Source organism: Sinocyclocheilus anshuiensis, unplaced genomic scaffold (assembly GCF_001515605.1).
Source record: "Sinocyclocheilus anshuiensis isolate Anshui unplaced genomic scaffold, SAMN03320099.WGS_v1.1 scaffold481, whole genome shotgun sequence".
Lineage (NCBI taxonomy): Eukaryota > Metazoa > Chordata > Actinopteri > Cypriniformes > Cyprinidae > Sinocyclocheilus > Sinocyclocheilus anshuiensis.
Genome location: NW_015539907.1, coordinates 200,756 through 205,687, shown reverse-complemented (window position 1 = coordinate 205,687; position 4,932 = coordinate 200,756). Strand labels below are relative to the sequence as shown.

At 33.6% G+C, this 4,932-nt stretch overlaps 1 protein-coding gene across 2 annotated transcripts in view; it reads right to left on the bottom strand.

The window, feature by feature from the left end:
* The window catches only part of nudt4a (nudix (nucleoside diphosphate linked moiety X)-type motif 4a), a 30,079-nt gene that overhangs the window by 13,989 nt on the left and 11,158 nt on the right, over positions 1-4,932 (bottom strand). The window lies entirely within an intron of this gene.

Sequence of the window (4,932 nt, the reverse complement as noted above, 5' to 3'; positions counted from 1 at the left end):
ATGCAACACCCGCTGAGTGGCATTAAACAGCTTGAAAGATCAAAGACAATTTTTAATATAACTCTGACTGGATTCGTCTGAAAGAAGAAAGTCATATACACCTAGGATGACTTAAGGTTGAGTAATTTATGGGCTAATTTTCATTTTTGGGTGAACTAACCCTTTAAGGGGCTAAAAAGTTGCTAGGTTTTTCTGGGTGGTTTTTAAGTGGTTGTTCTGACAGATGTCTGACAGATAATTACAAGCTTGATCACTTACAAAAATGTTAACAGAGCAAATGCAATATTTTTACTGAATTCTACATGAATTACGACTGCATTTCTACTTCCATAATGAGCTACTGTGATTCCATTGCATTACTCTCACTGAATGCCGTCACTCTCCACTACTCTTCTAGAAGGCAATCGTATATCTGTGGTATCACTTCTTATAAATAAACTACCGGCAACAGCTGCCTCAGCCATAGTGACAGATTCTATCTGCTGAGAGTCAAGCTCTGCTTTGGGATAGGAGTTGTGGGAGCAAAAACAGCTGCGGCCGGACCAGGTGACCATGACAGATGTGGAGAAATCTCACAGGTTCAGCCTTCACAGTGCTCAGTCATAGCCTTAATTTGAGAAAACCAAATATGTCTACTAATGCAGGATCAGTGAGTTGTTAAAGAATAAAAACATAAAAATACAGCATCATAATATAGAAAGCAGGATGCAATTAGCATTAAGGTTGCTCACCTTTATTTTTAGCAATTTAGTGCACTTTCATTCCAGTAAGCAGTTAATATTTGGCTATATGATATGGCAAGCAAAATTCTCAATCCACTGATAACTATAAAAGCCATTTCGATTACTCTTTTGATACAGTCTTCCTTGGAACGGATAAATTAATAAACCTAAGCCACAAGAATAACAAAACTTCTGGCAGCACTACTGTTTCAAAGTGTTATCTACATTATAGCATGTGTGATGTAATATTAAATAAAGTTCAATACCTCTATAAAAATATTAACTGATATATATATATAACATTGAGTATCTTATTATGGGAAATTTCTTCCACCATACCCATAACATAAAAGTTAAGGTATTCAAAAAGATAAATTCATAGATGTGTATAAAATTTTAGAGAATATGTATATAAATTAAACACAAATTATGAAATTAATAAATTAAATTACCACAGCTTGCACTCCTACAGATGGAATTTCAAATATAAATATATATAAATATTTAATTTACAAAAAAGTTATATATGACAGCATTTATGGGTAAAAAAATGATAAATTAAACATTTACTTTAAAATGTCAAATTTTGCATTCCATTCTAAATCAAATTTAAATACAAGTATTCTTTTTGTTACTTCCTTTAAAATTATTTTAGTATCACTGAGATACTATTATAGTTTCCATACTAATATATTTAATTATATTTTATGTGTATTAAGTTCTATTAATGTTGTTTTTGTTATTTTTATTATTGGTTTAAAACTATTCTAAATACTCTTTTTTATAAATTTTTATTTCAGTTTTAGTTTTAGTTATTTTAGTACATCAAGTTTAACTAAAATAAAATGCTTAATAAAATAACTGAAATAAAATGTTTTTAATCAAATATTTTAGTTTTATTAAACTTTAATATTCCTGATTCAAATTTAAACTGAATTAGAATTTAAAAGCATTTTAATCCAGTTCTAAAATGGTATACAACCCTACTGTTTATAGATCAGTCTACCAGCTAATGACGTTCAAAATCAAGGATAAAGAAAACATTCGGAATCAAGGACTGTCTGAAAGCCAAAACAAATGGATAACAGTTTCTATGACTTATACCATAAAAAAAACCAGCACATTCTTTTGAATTACATTCCCTAAACAACTGTCTAATAAATTAATCAATCTTTTTCTCCATTATACAAGGATTAATTGGCTTTATTACTCCAATCCTTCACAGTCCTGAGCATCTGCTGACACACTGACCAAGTTCAGAGCCCCACTGACACTCAAGATGAAGTGCATGTTAAATCCCAGCATGAGTCTGAGGGGCAACGTGTGGCCCCATCGTCATAAACACGACCGAAGAGAGTTCTAATCTTATCGCCCCAGCAAACAGTGGCTGTCTTCCAGTCACGATAGGCATCAGGGTCAGGGCTGTTTTTGAGGTTTCAGGAGAGTCTGTGAAACTATTTATGGACTAGTTCATAAAAAGTATTACAAGATTCACAAATACTGTGAAACTTCTTACACGTGTGCGTTCCTGGGAATTGAACCCATGACCTTCCAGTTGCTAGTGTACCAGAGATTTTGAGGTTTCAGAAGAGTCTTTAAAACTACTTGTGGACAAGTTTATAATAAGTATTACAAGATTCACAAATACTGTAAAACTTCTTACAGTGGATTGACACGCGTGTTCCTGGGAATCGAACCCATGACCTTCCAGTTGCAAGTGTACCAGAGAAGCTACTGCCGTGCTAAAATAACTAACGTGCATAACAGCATGTCGACACAAAATCTGGCAACCAAGAAGTTACTGCTTTCAAACCTTTCACTTCATTTGCAAGTTTGAAAGGTAAAGCTCACTAGCCAAAGGAGGAAACGCTTATGGCTTAAAATCAGTCACGTACAGCATGCAACTGAGTGATGTTTCATTCTGGTTTGTTTTAAGGGTCATTGTTCAGGTTCAGTCCACTGTATCATATTCGCATTTAACAGGATCATTGTTGCCATGACTACTCCAGCACTACTCTGGCATTATTGTTATCGAACCAGCTTGACAATTCAAAAACTGCAATAAAGTCCCTGAGGCGAATGTGGTCCTTGTGGTAGACCTGAAATTACAGCTTATTGCTAACATAAATGTTTGTACACTTAAACAATAGCTAGAGTTATAAAATCTACTTTTGTTTAGGACAACTCCATCCAAAGACTAAAACAAGCAAAGCCACCACATTCAATACAAGTCATAAGTGGGCGAGAGAATGACAGTGGCTCAAACCAAAAGCACACCCAAAAACACAAACACATTTTTCAGAGGCACTGTATCAGCAGTATTCTTTCTGATTGTAAACACACACTCTCAAGAGAACCACATTGAAAAGTCAACCAGTCATGTTTACGCAACATTGTTTCAATGATATTTAATTAGACAAAAAAATCCCACAGATTTATCATTGGCTATGCTCGAATTATTGCTGCAGCACACTAAGCTATTTATTTTGCATACATGGAGCACAATAGAGCACACAGTGTGGAATACTGTATCCCACAATTCAGTGCGATACAGTGCAAAACTTTTGACTTTTCCAGTGTGTATATGCATAATTTTTTATAAACTTTTTAAAAGTCATTATTTAATCAAACTGCCAAATATTTTTGGACAGTGTGAAAATTTTGTTTCAAGTTTCACTGATGAATAAAAAGTTCAAAAGAACAGAATTTATTTACAACTGAAATTTCTGGTAACAACGTAAAAGTCTTTACTGTCACTTGATCAATTAAATGCATCCTTGCTGAATAACAAGTGTCAGATACTTTCAAAAATACATATTGACCCCAAACATTTGAACAGTAGTGTCTATAAATTTATAAATATATGTGAACCTGGACCACAAAACCAGTCTTAAGTAGCACGGGTATACTTGTAGCAAAAATACATTGTATGCATCAAAATTATTGATTTTCTTTTATGCCAAAAACATTAGTATATTAAGTAAAGATCATGTTCCATGAAGATATTTTGTAAATTCCCTACCGTAAATATAAAAAACTGTCCAATCCGAACAAACCATACATCAATGGAAAGCTTATTTAGCTTTCAGATTCAAATTTACCCTTATGACCAGTTTTGTGGTAAAGGGTCACATACACATGTATATACAATGTTGTATATTGTGTGTGTATAAAAAAAAAACCTTGCTACGCGTACTGCGTTAGGCTAATCGAGACTTGTCATTTGCACTTACATATTGTTGCTCTTTGTTAGTTTTGATTGCTTCTATTGTCCTCATTTGTAAGTCGCTTTCGATAAAAGTGTCTGCTAAATGACTAAATTTAAATGTAAAATGGTTTCATGTGAGGTGTGGATATATTATGGGATGTCCCATATACAAACTGACCATTGGTTTTTTCTACTTATTAGAAATGGGGTCTTTATAGAACCTTTTAGGGCCGACGTCACAGTTACGTGACCATGCTAGCTGGAGGCAAAACAAAGGAGACTGAAACAAAGGGGAAACTGGAGGCGGCCAATTCAAACCAGCGCAGCTTCAGCTACATAAGGAGCTTCAAATATCGTCTTATTGTGATGTTGGGTGCCAGAATCGACGTAGTAGAGGCTCCAATTAAAAATTTTAAAGCATACCTGCTGCCACCGCCAGACAAAAAACCGACGACGTGGTTAAACACAATAAAACGAGCGGAATGGACAGAAACGATAGTCAAAAATGCTCGCGTTTGCAGCGCACACTTCTTATCAGAAAAGGTTAAATAAAGTATTGTCTTTTGTTGTTATGTATTATGGTTTGTCTAAAGATTTCTTATGCATCTCACGACTGTCGCGTATGAAATAATGTCTGTGTGCATGTGTGTAAAACAACAAACTGACGATTTATAGGCTTAATGATCTGTAATTGTATATACATTGTGATTGATTGTGGCTGGAATTTTTAAGAACTTGGTAAGAAAAAAATTAAATTCAGAAAGTTAAAAATTAGTTTCTGGAATTTTTATTTCTAGAAACACATCTTAATTTAAATGTACTGTATGTAAACTAAAGGTATGTAATGTCACTGTAAACTTACATCATTTACAGGAGATATATACTTTAAAATAACTATTTGTATCATTACATGACACATACATCTTCAAATAATATATCCATCACATTGAATGTTTAACTTTTTTTGTATTTTGGCCCAGTTCACTCTAATGTAGCAGTAAA